Source organism: Schistocerca serialis, chromosome 8, assembly GCF_023864345.2.
Source record: "Schistocerca serialis cubense isolate TAMUIC-IGC-003099 chromosome 8, iqSchSeri2.2, whole genome shotgun sequence".
In the NCBI taxonomy this organism is placed as follows: Eukaryota; Metazoa; Arthropoda; class Insecta; order Orthoptera; family Acrididae; genus Schistocerca; species Schistocerca serialis.
The window spans coordinates 267,149,278-267,170,698 of NC_064645.1; positions in this window are offsets into that span (position 1 = coordinate 267,149,278).

The following is a 21,421-nucleotide window of genomic DNA, read 5'->3' on the forward strand; positions in this document are numbered from 1 at the left end:
TCACTAAAGAGACCGTCTACATTACACTTGTCCATCCTCTGCTGGAATATTGCTGCGCGGTGTGGGATCCTTACCAGGTAGGATTGACGAAGGACATCGAAAATGTGCAAAGGAGAGCAGCTCGTTTCGTGTTACCACGCAATAGGGGTGAGAGTCTCACTCATATGATACGCGAGTTGGGGTGGCAGTCACTGAAACAAAGGCGGTTTTCTTTGCGGGGAGACCTATTTACGAAATTTCAATCACCAACTTTCTCTTCCGGATGCGCAAATATTTTGTTGACACCCACCTACGTAGGGAGAAATGATCATCATAATAAAATAAGAGAAATCAGAGCTCGAATGGAAAGATTTATGTGTTCCTTTTTCCCACGCGCTATGCGAGAGTGGGATGGTAAAGAACTAGTATGAAAATGGTTCGATGAACCCTCTGCCAGGGACTTAAGTGTGAATTGCAGAGTAACCATGTAGATGTAGATGCAGACATAGGTTCCTCACATGATCCCAGAATCTAAACATTTGTCAATGGAATGGCGTCACAGATCACCAGTCAAGGCTAAGTAATCTCAGCACGTAAGATTATGACAACCGTGTTTTGGGATAGACATTGAGTCTTGTTAGTCTAGTATATGTAGCAAAGAACAACAATAAACTCATCCACTTACTGCGCTATCCTGGTTAAACTTATAGGTGCAATGCAGAAAAAGCGATGTGGCCTTCTGACGTCTGGAGTTTTTTTACTGCATGACACAGCCAGACGCCTCTCTGCATTCTCACCCAAAATCCGATCAGATCTTTTAGACAGAAACGGATTTTCTACTCACCGTACAATCCAGGCTTGGCTCCTAGAAATTCTCATGTCTTGCGATACTCATAGGGGTTTCTCGGGGGCAAGCGCTTCGCAACAGATGGTGAGGTGAAGGAAACAGTTAAAGAATGCTTATCCTCACTGGCGGCAGACGTCTGTGACTTAAGGATACAGTAGCTTGTAGAAAGCTATGAAAAATGCTTAAACAAATATGGAAACCATGTAAGAAGATTGAGAATTGTGTAAGGATTGAAATAAAAACAGCTTTTATAAAATAGTCGATGATGGGTTATGTTTTATAAGAAATGGGGCCCTACTTTTGCAAATAACCCTCACAATTACGAGAAATAGTGGGAGATATTTACTCCTTGAAATGCATAAAATCTCTGAGAGAACTTGAACATTAGATTCGGTACAGAGATGAACTCCAAGCAAAATGTCACAGTTTAATGCATAGAATCACTAAATTCCTGCTCAGTTTCGTTATACACTGCGACAGCAGCACTCCAAGCGGACACAAAACTGCACTTCTGAATACGATATCGAATGTGTGTGAATGGTATCCTTTATACTGATTTGTAAAATAGTTTTCACAATAGAAAGTTTATGTATGCGATGAAATTCGGCACTAATTAAAAAGTGGCACCCAGATGGCTTTCTTTAGTTTCCTAAGGACTCTGGGAAGTATGGAGCGGCACATTATAGGACAGTTTATTTATCATTCTCTTGTAAACTACACATATTTTCTGAAGAAAGTCGTTTTCTTTACTAAAAAAAAAAGGCTGGTAAATAGCAGAAGATCTGATCTTTTACAGAAAGATGTATATGTACTCAATAATATGAAATTTTCTTCACTCCACTTCCAGTTAGATCAGTGAATGTCGTACGTAGGAAACTTGTATGGAATGCAATACATACACTATGTATCTTCCCAGATAGGCCACGAAAACTGTAGCTGAAGGGAAAACCACACAGACGTAATGAAACAACGTCAAAAGCCATGAAACAATTTCTTAGCACAAAAGAAACTAATTCCATAATTGTTGCTACATCCAAGCCACAGACGACAAGAATCTTCAACACATTCTCTTTTGATGCGAAAATGATTATATTTACGAAAATATTAGTGTATTAGAAAGTCGAATGAAGTATAAAATAGTGTGAATCATTAGACTCCATACAACGAAAGTACTTATCGTAGTAAGAAAAGACAAAAAAATATATGTTTATATTCTCTTACTTTCAGCGGAGTGATCAGCAGTTTCTATGCATATTCTGAAGTATTTCTTAACTAGCAAGTTGTAGTTTATGCCACTGAATCAGTGATACTTGGCTATTTTTACATTTATTTCACGTACATTCATATCTCTTGATAATTCATTACAGCTTGGGACGTAAAAATGTGTTAACTATTAAATTATTCAAGTAGAAAAGGAATTAAGAAGAAACATTAATCTTACGGCTGTTTTCTCACCACTTGGGGGGATAGTATCGTACCAGCTGTTAGATGGTAACAACTTTCACACCAGTCAGAGTCGTGACTCTATATTTTAGACTGAGACTGTAAGAAAAAAGCAGTTATATCGAAACATAGGGCCATTTATTAACATTTCAAAATAACAAACCCTTGCGCGTGACTGTGGGGATTTCATATTATACCCCTATTGTGGTTCTTCTCGCCTGAACCGAAATTTGATATTCTTTGAGCGTCCAGGGCCGGGAATGTCAACAGACAGATAGGCAAACTTTCAAAAATATCATTATGTGTTCAATAGTTAGAAGCCCACTATGTGGTGCCACACACCTCAGGAAAACTTCCAAAGACTTGTCGAGTCCACGGCACGCAGAATAGCTATTGTATTACGTTCCAGACGAGGAACACTTTTCTACTAAGCACGGAGTAATAACATTTTGACACATCAGCGTGTTATTCAGTTCTTCCGTAAAGCACAGACACGTCACTACACTGCCAAGTAACAAGTGTGTTTGAATCGTCCGGTGGCCCTCGCTGCCTGCGAACTGTGCCACTTTCGCGTCTGGCCCTCAGATGCGTCCGTCAATCGCCGAGCTACTCACGGTGGATCGCAGCATGCTCTCTCTGGCTTCGCCGCCCGATTCGGAGATCAGCGAAAGAACACAAATGGTAGGTGTTTGATACATGGTAAAGGGCCGTTGCATCTACCAAATAATGATGCTCACTTAATACTTACCATTACCGAGCAATAGTCTTACTTTATGTCCGACCTTCACAATGCCAAACTGCTTTGACACTCTATCGCATTACTCAAAAGCTTGCTGGTTCACAGACACAACCTGGCCACTGAGATATACTTACCTGCAGTCACAGCATTAAATCTCACGGCAGAGTTGTGACAGTGGCGTCCAACATAACGGGCCGTGTCTCTTCTTCCGGCGCTCGGATCTCTTTGATCATCAAATCCTGTTGAACGAGACTCCCGACATCCGGAGCTGCCCTGTGATCCCGCCGACCGTGACACGCGTCCGTTCGGGCCAGATCAATAGCGCATCGGTCCCCGTGGCCTGCCTTGGCGCTCATATCCATGCAAATCCACCGGGAATTGTGGCGCACGCACTGATACGGCAGAGTTTCGTCTCGCAGAGGACAAAGTTGCGTTCTCTGCCAGCGAGGCTGAAAGGGAGTGCACCACGAGCAGCATAAAAATGTTAATCTTCATCCGGAATTCGAAGCACTAAAAATTCATATATTCGACGCCCAAATCATATTTTTCTGCTGCTTCTGACAGAAGTGAAAAGAAATGAAATAATTGATGCAGTTTCAGAAGGTGCATGTGGAAGGACAGTCCATCAATAATTGGCTGTGCGGTCTATTGTAGCCAAACTGTGGCGGGTCTGACCTTATTGTTTTACAAGCAGATGTTTCTCTTCTCCTGTTTCCTCACTCAGGAAATCCGGACTTCCAGCCAGCTATGGAACCAGGATTAGGTTCTTGGAGGAGGGAGAGTGGGAAGATGGTTCCTACCGATCATCCCTCTCCAATCTCTCCACCACCCCCCAATAAAACTTTCTGTTACTCCCATTTTAACTTCTCACAGATCTCTCGAATTAAAGGATAATATTATCCTAATAATCTACACATGTAAAAAGGCATGCATATACATGTATGTACGTATGTGTGTACTTATTCCATGTCTCCTCCTAAACCACTAGACCGATCTTATTCAGACTTGGTATACTTATTGCTTACTTCCTAGGAAGAATCACTGTGGGCGTTAGGACCACTTACCTATTAAAAGGGTAGGAGTAGGAGGGAGGGAGTTGAAAAAGAAGTATAGCCCACAACAGGCCAATATCTACTCTTCATTCATCCCATTTTCAAGAATGAGTGCGCTCAACGACTTGTAATAAACCTCACTCACCATTTCAAACCTTTACGAAACGTTTTCTCACTGATGATCTCTGCAAAATAATGAAGGGGAAAAAATTTATCGGTTACTACAGTTTCGCTGTTCATTCTGTAAAATTGACGCATCAGACATGGCGTTTTAATTTATTACTTCTTTACTGAAAAATTTATTCCCGACACACTTCCAGTACACTGTTCATATATGCCATTTAGTATACATACAAAATTAAGTCATTGTATTACACATAATTTCAGAAGACATGAGTCATAAACACTGAGATAGGTGAAAAGTCTCCTGCATAATTGATGACGTATGAATTTATTATTCCTTTGCTACTGATTCCATTCGAAACAGATTTCGCAGATTGTACGCACACGTGCCACTGAAAGTACCTACAAAATTATGACATTGTACAACACAAAATTCAGGAGATACGACGTCATAAACACTGACATGCGTGTAAGATTACCTCATCATATAAGACGTTTAAACGTATTTCTTCTTTGTTACTAGCTCTATTCGCGGCACACGACGCAAACAGTATCCGCATACGTTGATAAATTTACCAACAAAATTATAACATTGTACGGCACATAGTTCAGGAGATATGATGTCATAAATAGTGAGCTGAGTGAAAACAAAATTACAGTGTGCAATTCGTAAGAGGTACAGGTGTAATATGTACACAAATATGTGTGAAATATCTTAAATATGTGTGAAATATATGTGATACGTGCATATATAGGCAAAGCCACAGACAAGAAACTGATCCTAACCCCAGAATCGACTTCCAACTAAACTTAGTACAAATATTACTTACTATCTGGAAACACAAACTGTGCGGATAAAAACCAGCAACTTCTTATGGTGGTTGAGGTGATAATGAGGAGATAGAATTGGGGTAGAAAAAGATGGGCTGGACATTGATATGGTGGAGAAGGACTCAGAGAGGGGGAAATATTCAGAGAAGAGAAGGGGAGGAAATGGACAGAGGGTCAGAAAGACGATGAGATCTACAGAGAGAGGGGATAGGTGAAAAGAGGAGGAGGAGGAAAAGGACTGAGAGGGGCAGGAGTAAACAGACAAATAAAGAGAGGAGGCCATGATCAGAAATAGGGACATAGAGAGAAGCAGGGGAGGAGGAGTATGACTGAAAAAGACGGAAGAAGAAATGAGAAATGAAGTGGAATGAAGATACAGAAGCGCTGAGGAGAAGATGGAGATGGCTAGTGGAGATGGACTTCTGAAGTTCGAGTGGGGGAATAAGGACATGGACAAAGGAGATGATGGATAGAGAGGGCAGGAGCGGATGGACAGGGAGAATGGGGAGTATCAAATGGGCACAGAATGGGAAGGAAGTGGATAGTGGGAGTGTGGAGGAGCAGATGGGCAGAGAGAGAGGAGGAGTAGATGAGCAGAGAGAGGGGGAATGTCAGATGGGTAGAGAGAGGGGCATCAGGAGACAGACAGAGAGATTGTGGAGAAGTAGTTGGATATAGAGAGAGCGAAAGAGTAGATGGAGAGAGAGATTGATTAGCAGCATATCGGCAAAGGGATAGCCGGGTGGAGACGACAGAAAGAATGGGTAGGAGCAAATAGACAGAGAGTGGTGGGGATGTCAGATGGAGAGAGAATGCAAGAGGAAATTGACAAGGAGAGTGAGAGGAGCTGGACAGAGAGAGTGAGGAGTAGAAGATGGGCAGAGGTAGTGGGAGGACGAGATGGACAGAGATGATGATGTTCAGATAAATAGAGAAAGTGAGGAGGAGCAGATGGACAGAGAGTGTATGGAGTATACTGACGGAGAGAGTACATTGGAGCACAAACTAAGAGAAAATGGAGAGGAGAAGATAAGTAGAGAGAAGGGCAGGAGGAGGTGGACAGAGAGAGTAGGGTGGAGCAAATAGATAGAGCGATGGGAAGTATCAGATGGGCAGAGTGAGAGGCAAGAGAAGAAACACGCAGAGTGGGGATGGAGGAGGGGGACGAAAGAGATGGACGGAGAGGGGAATGAGGGAGACGATTAGCGAGAGGGTGAAGATGAAGATGGAGTAAAGGAATTGGAATAAATACGTACCGGTGCCACACCAGGTACTCAGCTAGTGAAACATATTTTAGAAAAATGTATGGTAATAATATTTTGTGTGTAGCACACACATTTTCGTATAATGTTCAAAAAATTTCACTTCATATAAATACAGCATTTGAGAAGCATGTTTGTCAAGAACTACTAAAGCAACAAACGCTCAAATTTGACAACCTTATTATTCACACAAACTATAATTGAAGTGTAGTCTTAGTATTAGTATTCCCTTAACACTACAACTGTGTTTCTTTTTGACTACATCTAGGAAACTCTGTTTTTCTCTCAGTTTTTCTTTAGTGGAAGGGCTTTGTCTTCATGGCTTAGCCGGCCGCTGTGACCGAGCGGTTCTAGGCACTACAGTCCGCAATCACGCTGCTGCTACGGTCGCAGGTTCGAATCCTGCCTCGGACATGGTTGTGTGTGATGTCCTTAGGTTAGTTAGGTTTAAGTAGTTGTAAGTCTAGGGGACTGATGACCTCAGATGTTAAGTCCCATAGTGCTTAGAGCCATTTGAACAATTTGAGCCTTCGTGGCTTCCTTATTCAACTTTCTGAGGTCTGGTTGTTCCACGTATGGCTCATAAACCATGTCGGATCGACATATGTATGGTATCCATTCTTGTGGGCACGTAAACACCAGATGTATATAAATATATATCGCCTGTCGGCCGTTAAGATCATTTCAGTGCTGATACATTCTCACTCCTGAATTCTAGTGATAATCCAGCATGATGCGGCAGGCAACGATTAAGATGGAGAGGTGGCACATCAATAGTGTGCAACAAGCTGGTAAAATGGATCAGACGGAATCCGCGTTCGTATAGCCCAAATAGTTAAGGCGACCGCTCGCGTAAAGCGGGAAGTTCGGTTCACTTGTCTCCACTGAATTCATTTTAATGCCCAGTTGCCGTCTATGTCAGAATTTATTTCATTTCATCGTTTCAGGTTTGCTGTTGGTAGCGGGTATGGGCGCCGTTAACTTACTGTTATGTTTTGTGCTGCCAGTTAGGCAGCAAGACAATCTACATGGACAGGTCATCAGGTCAGTAGCTTAGAAGTATCATTTGGTAAAAATAGCTTGTAACTTTCAGTAATTCCTTTCCATTTCTGTGATGTTTACTTTTCATATTTTTTTATTTTCCGAAACTTCTCTTAGAACTTGGGAATTGGTACGCATGAATATATAAATGTTTTAATAAAATCTTGTTTTGGGAGGGTAGTGACCCCATGACCCATCCTCCTTGGACGTATGTCGGCTTTCAGTCAAGTCAGTGTCGTCATGTGTCATTCCGAACTGAAATTTGCTTTAGGGTGCAAGACATCTAATACAAGAAAGAAATCCAAGAAAGCTGTGCACATCATTTTCCTTTCAGGGAACTTCTTTGCTGGAGAATCCACATGTCACCACTTGAGTGGCTGACTTCTGTATTCTTGTCCATAGGGATAACATAGCGTCTCATTTACGGTGATGTTCTTTTTCAGAAAGTATTCATACGCATGTTGGTCCAGCAGTGCTCCTTTGCTGGACACTCGGTATGAAATACATTGAATAAACGTCACAGTGATAGTGTGCGAAGGAAAAAGTAAAGAAGTGTCTATCAGTGTTTAATTGCTGTAGCGTGCAGGGCATTGTAGTATAGGCGTATAGCGTGTGGCTGCGCTCCGCTTGTAGGGGTACTGGAGTGCCCAATAACTCCTCTCCCTGTTTCTCGCATGTAAACACTCCGGTCCCGCCACCATGACCAGGTCTTCATTACATTTTGCCGGCTAATTCATTCCGTTTCGGAACAGTATTGATTGTGAGGTAAAGGTAAGTTTACACTGTTAATGCTTCAAAATCATAAAAACAAACTCTTAAATATTACCTGTCATCACTTCTCCTTAACCAGTACCATATGCAGTGGTGGAATGTGGTAAATCTTAAATCTATAAATAGCTGTCTCATCCGTTGTATTGTTTTGCAGTATCGACAGAATTCCCTTCCAATCGGTTGGATAGGACAGCATCGGTATATTGGTCACCTTCTTTGGTACTACATTCATCTCCAACCTGTTTACAATCTTTCCATGTTTTTGAACTAATTAAGCATTACGATGACAACTTTCCTTTTCATTATTTATAACAGATGTACTCCTTTGTACAGCCTTTTACAGTCACATCTTCAATGTAGCGTTGAGCCATTCCCTTACAAGTTTTTGGCGAAAGGACTTAGCCATGTCTAGACGTTTCTTAGTCTTCCTATCGGTTCGACTGGATTTCGGCTGCAGTAGAAGTGAGAAAATCCATTTTCTGCTAAACTCTGCTCACTATGTAAAAAAACGTAGAGATGTTTTTCGCCAGTCTCCTTCTTCCTCGTACACACTTCATCATTCGCATTGAGAATAGTCATTAGCCTGCTCCGTCTTTACACACTGTCTGTCCACCTCTTCTGAGATCTTCCACCACCTCTTCTTCCTGTCGGCTTGTGCTATAAATCTAATTTGGTAAGTCTTTTGATGTCCATTCTCTGTACGAATTGGTATCTATTTGGTTAAAACTGCTTTCTGCTGGCTCTACGTTTAGTTCTTGTCGTTCTTTTTCGTTTTTATGTCGCCTGTTCTTCATCAGCCTTTTGATATTATTCTGGTTATAAATTTAATTTCTGTACTTTGTATGTTCTTTTTGTAAGTACCCCAATGAACAGTGCTGGAAAAGCTGGTCTCATTTTAAATACATTACTAATGGTGCCATATAGATTTGCAAATCCAGCTAATTTTACCTCTAGACCTTTATTACTGCCTAAGCCAGTTTGACATGCCAACTAAGTGAAGAGGGACAGTCATTCTAAAATCACGTTGCACTCAGTGGTTTTGGACCGGAGTGGATCCTTGCCGCAGAAAGCCATCACTTTAGTCTTGGTTTTAGAAATCTCATATTGTATTGTCTACAAAATTAATTCAGATGGTACAGCGCACGTTGTAACCCATCTTCTTTTACTTGTAGTATCAAGACGTCATCTGTATAATGCGAAACATTGAACATAATGTGTTTTGATATTTTAATACCTTCTTGAGAGTGATACTTCCAACTTATGTTGATAAACTATGAAAAGAGCAGAATATATTGGCTCTCTCGTCGTACTTTATCATTCATTAAGATTTCTTCTATTCTTGTGTCACCTTTACTTGTTATATTTTTGTTATATGCTTTTAATGCTCTTTACTAATTTTCTGGGCTACCTACTGATTTCCGTTCGTGAGCGAGGTATTAGACTGGTGTGCAAAGAATTAAGAAGGCAAGTAACTTTCAAATGATGTCTGTGACAACTATCATAGTTCACGAAACTTGTACCATGCAAAGAAAGAACTCTTACAATATACTACAAAAAGTAATAAATAGGCAGTGAGACGAATAAATACGCAATGAGACGAACAAAAATGACACTTCTATTCGAAGTCAATAGATACACTGGAGTCGTAGCATTACAAAACGAACGAAGCGGTTCTTAATAGAGTATGAGTTGACCACGGGTAGCAACGTACGCTCTGCAACGTGCTCCTGTGCTGGCCATAAGATTGGCAAGGGCCTCTTGTGGTAGAGCGGCCCATTCCTCCACCAACAAAGTTAACAAGGTTGTAAACTGTTGAGTGGTAGTTGTTGCGGGTACAATACGCCTCCCCAACGCATCCCGCGCGTACTCGATGGAATTTAATCTGGGTAACAGGCAAGCCGTCGTGAAATACCTTCTCGTCCCAAAACTTTCTTCACCTGCTCGCCTTGTCATCCATAAAAATTAGGTCACGGAGTAATGTATCCCTGAAAGGACGCACGTGGGGAAGAAGTACGGTGTCACAATAACTTTGAACAACGAACTTACCGTGATCAAAGATTTGGAGCTCAGTGCACCAATGGAACATTACACACTGAAGAGGCGAAGAAACTGGTACACCTGCCTAATATCGTGTAGGGCCCCCATTAGCACGCAGAAATGCCGCAACACGACGTCGTATGGACTCGCCTAATGTCTGAAGTAGTGCTGGAGGGAACTGACATCTGAATTTTGCAGGGCTGTCTATAAATCCGTAAGAGTACGAGGGGGTGGAGATCTCTTCTGAACAGCACGTTGCAAGGCATCCTAGATATGCACAATAATGCTCACGTCTGGGGAGTTTGGTGGTCAGCAGAAGTGTGTTAGCTCAGAAGAGTGTTCCTGGAGCCACTCTGTAGCTGTCTGGATCTGCGGAGTGTCGCCTATTCTGCAGGAATTGCCCAAGTCCGTCGGAATGTACAATGCATATGAATGAATTCAGGTGATCAGAAAGGATGCTTACGTACGTGTCACCTGTCAGAGTCGTATCTACCAGTATCAGGCGTCCCATATCACTCCAGGTGCACACGCCCCACATCTTTACAGAGCCTCCATCAGGTTGAATAGTCCCCTGCTGAAATGCAGGGACCATGGATTCATGAGGCTGTCTCCATACCCATACACGTCCATTCGCCTGATACAATTCGAAACGGGACTCGTCCGACAAGGCAACATGTTTTCTGTCATCAACGGTAAAATGTCGGTGTTGACGAGCCCAGGTGAGGCATAAAACTTTGTGTCTGCAATCATCAAGGGTACACGAGTGGGCCTTCAGCTCCGAAAGACCATATCGATGATATTTCGTCGAATGATTCGCACGCTGACACTTGTTGATGGCCCAGCATTGAAATCTGTAGCAATTTGCGGAAGGTTTGCTCTTCTGTCACGTTGAACGATTCTCTTCAGTCGTCGTTGGTCCCGACCTTGCAGAATTTTTTTTCGGCCGCAGCGATGTCGGAGATTTGATGTTTTAGCGGATTCCTGATATTCGTGGTACACTCGTGAAATAGTCGTACGGTAAAATTCACACTTCATCGCTACCTCGGAGATGCTGCTCGTCTGCCTGCTGTAAGACCACGTTCAAACTCACTTAAATCTTGATAACCTGCCATTGTAGCAACACTAATAGATCTAACAACTGCGCCAGACACTTGTTGCCTTATACAGACGTTGTCGACCGCAGCACGGTATTCTCCCTGTTTACATATCTCTGTATTTGAATACACATGCTTATACCAGTTTATTTGGCGCTTCAGAGTACTCCTCCACACCAGAACACCTGGATCACCAAAACGATCATTAACGACAATTTTATTGTGTGTTTTATGTGTTCCCACCTATCGCCTTATGAGGGTACGTCCAGCATTGTCGAACATCGTCTTAGTGTTCCAGATATTACGAGTGTGAGGAAGCATAATGTTACATGGACGTACTGACCCACTGATCTGTACTCACCTATCCACACTGCACTCCTTCCCCATCTGCGTTTTGAGGGGTGCATTCGGCCCTGACTTCATATTTATGGATGACAATACGCGACCGCATCAAACAGCGAAGGTAGTTGAGTTCTTGAGTCTGGACGATATTAGGGGAATTGACAGGCCTGCCCCTAGTCCCCAACTGAAGTCCCATCGAGAACGTGTGGGATGCGTTGAGGATAAGTATTCCAGTACGTCCAAGTGCACCATCCAGCAATAGTCAGTCGCGTTGGGCTGGAATGGTACGCCCAACCGCAAGAATTCCTTACCAAACTTGTAGCCAGCATGGGAACACGTAGTAGAGCTTTCCATGCCGATCGTAGTAATCACACACCCTATTAATAACCTTGTTCACCGTGTGTAACGTCCAGAAGGCCATGTCCATTATAATTATCCGGGCTGTTATGCCGTGGTCGGTTGATGAATTCTGTGGTGATTCCCAACGTTTCGTCTCCGACTGCGGGAGACATCTTCAAGGGGGTCCGTAGCTTGATGGAAGGTCCAACACACACACTGGCTCGCTACCGACTGCCGCTAAATTCCGTGTCCGCGCGCCCCCGCGCCGCGGCGTGACGTCACGTGTTTTGAAAACGTCAGTGCAATTGGCCGCTGTCCGTCGCCGTTGCCATCACCCAGTAGTGGACGAGTGGTACACATCTTCTTTAACACCGGCATCCATATACCGTTTAATTTGACGCCCTCCTCCTTTCGGTTGAAATTATTTGGGTGTTTAGCGATTTCGATTTCCTCCCTGTAGAGCCTTTCGTAGTATCCGCTCGTGGCCGCTAGTACTTGCGTCTCCTCGAAACGAATATTGTGGTTCCCTGGCTGGAAAGCATGCTCCGCAACAGCTGATCGTTCCGTTTCTCCTCTTCTACAATTTCCCTCGTGCTCTTCCAAACGTTTAGAAACAGTTCTTTTGGTGGTACCCACATAAAGATCACCACAGCTGCATGGAATCCTATACACTCCAGATTTTTCCAATGGTTTGCGAGCGTCCTTGGCAGGCCTAAGGTATTCCTGTATCTTCCTGGTGGGCTTGTAAATTACGGTAATATTCCGCTTCGTCAAGATCCTCCCTATTCTTTCCGTTACATTTTTAACAAACGGCAGGAAAACCTTAGATTTTGCAGTAGCCTGTACGTCAGTATGATTTCTGCGTGGCTGCCTCAACGCACGTTTTATTTCGGCGGACGAATATCCGTTCTTCGTTAGTGCATTGTGGAGATGTTCCATCTCAGCGTCGAGCAACTCAGGTTCACAAATATTTCTAGCTCTGTCCGCTAACGTCTTGATAACACCCCGCTTCTGTTGTGGGTGGTGGTTCGAATCCCGGTGCAAATAACGGTCCGTGTGGGTGGGTTTGCGGTACACTGAGTGGCCCAAACTACCATTTTCGTTTCTAAACACAAGCACATGGAGGAAATGTAGTTTGCCGTCTACCTCCTCCTCCATTGTAAACTGAATTCTTGAGTTTATACTGTTCAGATGTTCGTGGAACCGGCTTAGTTCCTCCCTACCATGTCTCCACAACACAAACGTGTCATCCACTATCGGACCCATACATTTGGTTTCTTGCTGGCAGTACCTAAGGCCTATTCTTTGAATTTCTCCATAAAGAAGTTTGCTATTACGGGACTTAGGGGGCTTCCCATAGCCACGCCATCCGTTTGCTCATAAAACTGTTCATTCCACTTGACGTATGTGGTCGTCAAACAACACTTAAACAGCTCTAAAATATCGGCAGGAAAAATTCGATCCAGCTGTTCCAATACATCATTAAGTGGAACCATGGCCAACATGAATCGCCATTGCTTTAATGTAATTGAATAAAAATGACGTTTCTGTTCATACCATTGCGTAATCCTTTGAGTTACATTCTGCAGTACACCTTAGCTTGTCCTTCTAGGTATGGTGCAGTTTCAAATGGACATTCGTGGTAAGGTCTTATGGGACAAAACTGCTGAGGTCATCGGTCCCTAAGCCTACATACTACTTACTCTAACTTACGCTACGGACAACACACACATCCATGCCCGAGGAAGGATTCGAACCTCCGACGGGGAAAGCCGCACGGACCGTGACAAGGCGCCTGAGACCGCGCGGCTACCCTGCGTGGCGGTGCAGTTTCGAGCTATGTTACTGGGCAGTGACACGTCATGAAATAATTTCCTTCGCCCTCCAGTTTAGCACACGAGTGTGTATACTCTTAGCTATAACACCGTACCATCTTTACGAGGAGCAGGGATGCGAGCTTTATTTTTGAACACTACAAGGTTGTGCTATCATTACAAGAATGTAGGTCTCCGGGTGTTTTGCAGTGAGTTCTTCCTGGTAAACAGTAAAGTGAATTTGTACAGTGCACCTCAAAAGCTCTGTGTAATGGAATAGTGACATTCTCCTCTTCCTGTGGTTTACAAAACTCGAGAACATTGTACACCAGTTCTCTGTTAGAACACTGTATCACCTGTGGCGATACGTTGGAAGATATTTCAATCGTACTTAAACAAAAAGCATACTAGATATTCTGCAGTTGCGCTACTGAAACATAGACTGTGTACGCCGCTGACGGGATGGCGAGTGTGCACTCACTGACAGCTTGCGGAGCCGTTTTCCGTGTTTCTTTGATGCTGTCATTTCCGACAGCCAGTTCACTCCTCTGTTAAAAAAATAAAAATAAAATTAAAGGCTTTATATCGCCTCATTTTACCAGTTCCATGGTCTGCTTCTGTGTACCAGCGATCTCTTTGTTCATGCGTAGGTCTGATAGGATGCCTTAGTAGGAATACAAAAATGTAAACGTACCATTATTCACAAAGTTAACATCTCCATTCCATGAAATACACTGTCATTACAGACCATTTACAATCGTTTATTATAAAGCATATTGTAGATTAATAATGACCATTCAGGACGAAAATCATATCTGGCAATTCGTCAGAAGATTAACAGAATGTCAGTGTCACGGCGTGCAGACAAGAAGCTTCAGTTATCACCTCAATAAATGTTATTACGTAATTAACTTTTTGTTTCATAGGTTTTTTCAGGCAATTTTCGGCCATCGCTACATGTTTCAAAAAAACTCTTGACACTGAACTGCATTAACTGGATTTTATTAACATTATCGGTTTCGGCCGGAAGCCATTATCTGGTACAAAAATAACTTAAAACATTTCATTTGACATGAATATTGAAACACAAAGCATTGAATATTTTAATCCACGTCAAACACGTAATAAAAAACTCATTCATAGCATTTGCAAGTGTAGCAATTGTCCTCTAATAATACTAATAAAATCCAATTAATGCAGTTAGTGTCATGAGCTTTTTGTAAATTTTTGTTTGTTTGCAGGTACATGCAAGTAATCCTGGTATACGTTGAGCGGAAATAAAATAAGTACTCTGCTTTATCAATGGGCTGCGGTGTTTTCCTTTGGCCCTTCTAGTGGCCTGCTATGGTACGAGGTGATAATTGCAGAGGGGAAATCAATAACGGTGCCTATAAACTGTTTCCGAGTTACGAGTTTTTCATTTCTAGCAAAAATATTTTAAAGAAATACCCTCAACAATACATACAATATTTTTATTTATTGTATACAATATATTTGTATTGTAAACAATATATTTATTGTATGCCACCGTTGGGTGGCTTGCGGAGTATCAATGTAGATGTAGATGTAGATGTAGTCACAGAACTATTAAATTTTTTTCAATGAAAATTAATATTTTAGTCTGAAAAAAGCAGAAAGTGCTAAATGCGATACAGGTATCGACATAAACTAGGTAAACATTTATCAGTTTCTTTAATAATAAATATTTTACAGATACACTACCCTACGATCAAATTATTTTAAATGCTTCCATTAATTTTGTCATGCACAAAGCAATTTGAATTGATTAAATGTTCGAAAAATGTTCCATTAGCTATTTTCAAATTCTGCAGAATCTGTTTCAGATCCTTTTTCTTTTCAACTGATACGTTATTTTTACACTGTTGCGACGGTAAAACAAACTCATTTGTTCAAATGGTTCAAATGGCTCTGAGCACTATGGGACTCAACTGCTGAGGTCATTAGTCCCCTAGAACTTAGAACTAGTTAAACCTAACTAACCTAAGGACATCACAAACATCCATGCCCGAGGCAGGATTCGAACCTGCGACCGTAGCGGTCTTGCGGTTCCAGACTGCAGCGCCTTTAACCGCACGGCCACTTCGGCCGGCAAACTCATTTGTTATGTCAGTGGTAATCCTTTTCTTGAAAATCTTGTAGGAGCTCCATTCTTCCAGTTCATTATTCTTGTCTTGACGTCAACAGGTGCAATTTTTCTTACTTGAATCCAACTAAATTTGGTAATATTTATTGTCGTTGAGACGATCTGTATAGGCTGCATTAAATTTAAAAAAGGAAACGAAAGAAAGGAAAAAAGAAAAGGTCCTCAGGCTAAAGGATTGTTAGTTGTCGCATTCTCCATAAGTTTTACAAGGTCCTTATATTCTTGACACTCTGGCATTCTTCCAGCCTCTTACGTTTTCCAATCCGGGCAAAACCTCTGACGCACGCTGCAAACAATTGCAAATCTTCGTGGCATTCAACCAGCTTTTGCCTCACCAGTGGCTGGTACATGCTACTCGAGCTATCTTTCGAGTCTTACATGTATTGAATTATTGTGGCGATAAGACCGCTTTCCAGGTTGTTGGCAACAGCATTTAGCTTGGTTTTTCGGGTCTAACCGACAAAAAAACTTTTTGGTACTTAGCCCGTTATTGATTTCTACTCTACAATTAATGCTGTATCACTAGCCCAGGTATTTAGAGTGCATTCTGCCTTAGTAATAGTCGCCGTTGGACGGCATAGCCAGTCACTCACGCACATTCCTATTCCAGGGTCCCAACTATGCTAGGGAAATCGAGTCACTGTCCCAGGGCTGAGGCTCGAAAGAAAGAAACGAGGAAAATAAGCAAGGAAAAATTTAAATGTAAGATTAGTATAATGAGTCAGTCAAGTGACGTCTTTTGGTACACTGAAATAATCAAAGTTGGTTTCGGTAATCATTTTGACGAAAATAAGGGAATCATTTAATCAACTTCAGGTAACAGTGCATCAGCGTTTACGTAAACAAAAGCCGTCGTAACACGCTAAGGATGACAGAATACTTTTATGCAAAAGATTTTTAAATCGTTTAAATCTGTTGATAAGTTAAAAGAAGATAATCTTTGCATGCAGTACTGCAATCTGAGATTGTCAGTAACTGAGAAAAATTGAATATCAGTCCTAAGTGATACAGTCTTTCGACTTCTATTGGAACAGCTACTCCCGACAGCCACTACTTCGAGAATCTTCTCGGAGTTAATGATTTACAATAGTTGTGTCAGATCGAGGGGAGGGGGCCGTGCGAAATGGCAAATGAGATAATCTACAAATGATACTCACTGCTAGAGATTATTTATCACCGAAATTAACAGAGAATTAAAGACTGTCGACTATACTATGAAGTTTAGCTCACGGTGTCATTTTGCCGCCAAAGTTGGCAGTGAGAAGAATAAACTTTCTAGCAACTCCAGTCCCTGCAGCCACTGTCGATTCAGTAACAACGAAACGAGAAGTCAAGAAAATATGGACACACTGTACTGGGGTAGGGGATACGAACTACTCTGACACAAACACGAAAGCTGATCCACCTTATTTGCTTTATACGTTAGCAAAAACATCAATTTAAAATACCATTTCGTTCCGTTTATAAGACATTTACGTTTGAATTTTAGCGAAGAATACAACTTAATGTTTGAAATTATTATAAAAACGTGTTATTTATTACAATGCGTGCATGGAAAATATGCGTTTCCAGACATCACCGCAACACATTCGACTTCTCGAACAAGCTTATACAGAGATCTCTTGGCACGGGAACTTCGTATGCGGATATACAGGGTGATTCAAAAAGAATACCACAACTTTAGGAATTTAAAATTCTGCAACGACAAAAGGCAGAGCTAAGCACTATCTGTCGGCGAATTAAGGGAGCTATAAAGTTTCATTTAGTTGTACATTTGTTCGCTTGAGGCGCTGCTGACTAGGCGTCAGCGTCAGTTGATGCTAAGATGGCGACCGCTCAACAGAAAGCTTTTTGTGTTATTGAGTACGGCAGAAGTGAATCGACGACAGTTGTTCAGCGCGCATTTCGAACGAAGTATGGTGTTAAACCTCCTGATAGGTGGTGTATTAAACGTTGGTATAAACAGTTTACAGAGAATGGGTGTTTGTGCAAAGGGAAAAGTTCTGGACGGCCGAGAACGAGTGATGAAAATGTAGCATGCATCCAGCAAGCATTTGTTCGCAGCCCAGGAAAATCGACTGGCAGAGCTAGCAGAGAGCTGCAAATTCCACAATCAACTGTATGGAGAGTCCTACGAAAAAGGTTAGTTATGAAACCTTATCGTCTGAATTGAACGTCAACTACCCAAGGCGATGGATCGGCCGCCAGGCAGCCCGTGACAGAGCACTTCATCACTGGCCTCCAAGAAGCCCTGATCTTACCCCCTGCCATTTTTTCTTATGGGGGTATGTTAAGGATATGGTGTTTCGGCCACCTCTCCCAGCCACCATTGATGATTTGAAACGAGAAATAACAGCAGCTATCCAAACTGTTACGCCTGATATGCTACAGAGAGTGTGGAACGAGTTGGAGTATCGGGTTGATATTGCTCGTGTGTTTGGAGGGGGCCATATTGAACATATCTGAACTTGTTTTTGAGTGAAAAAAAAACCTTTTTAAATACTCTTTGTAATGATGTATAACAGAAGGTTATATTATGTTTCTTTCATTAAATACACATTTTTAAAGTTGTGGTATTCTTTTTGAATCACCCTGTATAATTGTAGTAATTCAATTTTTCTGCCATTACAAGATTTATAAAGTTCTTGCTCATCCAAGACAAAGAGCTTCATACAGACTTTTATTAACAGTTTGAAATGAATGGTTTTCAGTATCCAATTGCCCTCGAAATAACTGCAGCGTTGAAAATCTCCATGCTCGTTCATTATACATGCCTGGGAGCATCTGTTAAGTACTCACAGAAATGTGCAGCCGGTTTGAATCTTGCGTTTCGGGTGCCATGAACTGGTAGAAATCAGACGTTTGTTGATGACTTATTTTGTGGGTGCTGGCTTTGCCCCGTGTTGTTAGTGCACTTCACGGTTTTGTCAAGATTTTGCTGACTGTGGCTGGACACGTGCACCTTGGTCGCCTGTCCCCTCGTCTCGAACTGTTGCTCAGCAACTTCACTGTCCGCTGCAGAAACCCTTCTACTATTGCGAATTATGTGACATCGTGATATGTTGATTGCGCTAAGAGGATGCGTGGAAAATAAGCGCCTCACAATCGAAAGTATCCGGTGGTAATATTATGGGCGTTAGTATTTATTTATTATTGGCTTCCTGCACACATCATTTTAGCCATCAGAAATTATAAAGATTAGCATATATAACAAGATAACATTGGAACTTAATCATACATACAATTTGAGGCATACGTTCGCAAATTCATCTTCAGATTGAAAAGGTTTTATATAGATATTTAACTAAAAGATACAGCTCACAGCTAATTGCTCGTTTGTATTAAAGGAGTTAACCAATTCGTGAATTAAGTTCAATGGCCATCATTCCTTTTCAATTCTGTTGTCTCCTTGTGCTATAAACTAGAACTCCTGGTTGTATCTCCACGAACTGGGATAGTGCAAAGCGGCTGGCAGTGACCGAGTCTCGGATGATCCATTAAAAATTAGAGTCACCCTTTCTCATAACGCATGCACTAAAATGGGACGTGATTTACATCACCAAATGTTACCTCATCACATCGGTAGTACCGTGTCTCAATATGCCGACTCTAAGTAAGTGAGTGGGGTAAGATCCATGACTGAGACGCTTTCTCACAATGGATGCTATTGTTTTCCTTCAGTGCCAGGAATTTACAAACCACGGCTGTCTTGGTATGAGTGGCTGTATATTAATCAAGATTTTACCTCTCGTTTCTTGACTTAAGTTCTATTCTTCCCGCCACGAAATAATCGCTTGTTGTTTTGATTTTAGGAGGTAATCCGTGTACGGAAGTTATATAGCAATATGCCTTACACTGACAATTGCATAACGCACTAGTCGATCTGGTTTGTCATTGTATGTTATGCTGAAACGAGATTTAATCCATACGGATTCTATATTTTGACCAGTATTCTTTTTTATTACCGGCCTTTGACGACCAGGGAATTGCTCCCAAGGATAAGGAGCCTCTGGGTCTTCTCTTACATAAATAGAAAAATTTGAAGAAAATTTAAAATTGAATTATAAAGTGAAAATTTAGTAAAATTGAGAAGTCGATAGAAATAATCTATGTGTTAAAAATGAGAGATCTTTTTGAAAAGAGTTCTAACATAAATATTTCTGAATCTCCATTGCCCAGATCAAAGATAAGTCTGCAGTGTTTCAGCCAAGGCTATGGCGGAGCATCGATTACGACTTACGTGTACATTGATGTGTAAAAAGGAATAAAGTCACAATTTTAATTTGATCGTTCAAGTAACTGTAGAGGCTAAGAGGATAATACAACATTTCCTTGGATAAAACCGTAAAGATGAAGTGTTATTACTGAATGAAAAGTCCTTAAGGGGCAAGACAACAATAATAAGTGATATTGACTCTTGTGGATTCCTATGTAATAATTCACAATGTTATCGCAGTTAAAATGTTTGCAGACCTATGCCAACTACAATGAATGAACAGTAAAAACATTTCCTTCGATTGCGCTTATACAAAAAGTAAAGTCTTCGGAAAATTATCGTCAGTAAAGCTCTCTTGTGATGTCGATCATTTTTCTACGAAGTTACGATTATTTTATCTGTGAAAAAAGCGACATTAGGTCATTTCCCTCTTCCCTTTCTGGCAGCAGCATAATACGGATGTAATTGTCTTTATTGTAAAGTTTTGCTAACAACAACTGGAGCAATATATTCGCTCTTTTTTATACAGAGAGAGAAGAAGACAAGGGTAGTGGCAAAGAGAAGGAAATGTAATCAATACTGGAAGATAAAAGACAATGATTTTGTCGTAAAAGAGCAAAGGAGATAATAGTATTGAAAGAGAAGCAGAGACACAAAGTGCCAGTGGAACTTAGTTGACAGTGACAGTAAGAAAGAGCAAAAGGAAGACAGCGACAGGAGAGGGGACTGTAGTAGGAGAACAGAACGAAAGAGAGACTGTGGCTGTGACACGAGGCACGATACGTTTCGTCTCCGTTACACGATCTGAAAAAGAGTTGTAAAACGTTCTCTCACTTTCACATGGGTAACACGTCACCGAGGCACCAGGGGTGCACAGATTCCCTCCCGGGAAATGGGGTGGTGACAGGAAGGGCATCCACTACCCTCTGACAGTAACAGGCCAAATCTAACAATGAACGTGTCGATCCTGTGTAGAATCAAGGCAAATGAAAAAGAAAAAAATGTTCTGGTCAAGCTTGGCTTGGAGGTCCACGCATGTCATTCTCCAGGTTGTCAACGGTGTAACAGTCACAAGGTGAGAGGTTCGTACTGTACGGAGGACGCTACAGCGTTTCCCAACCAAATCGCTGAGGCGCAGCCTTCGTCAGATTGGCAGTGTGGAGGCAGGTGTTATCGTGCACCACATCTCAAATCTCTGTAGTCTCTTCTGGCTTTCACACGGTATAGTTTCACAAACATACAATGCTGTGCTCCAAATGTGCATTCTCAGAAATTTCTTGCCATAACTAAGGCCTATTTTTGATACTAGTAGACTTCTCTTAGTCAG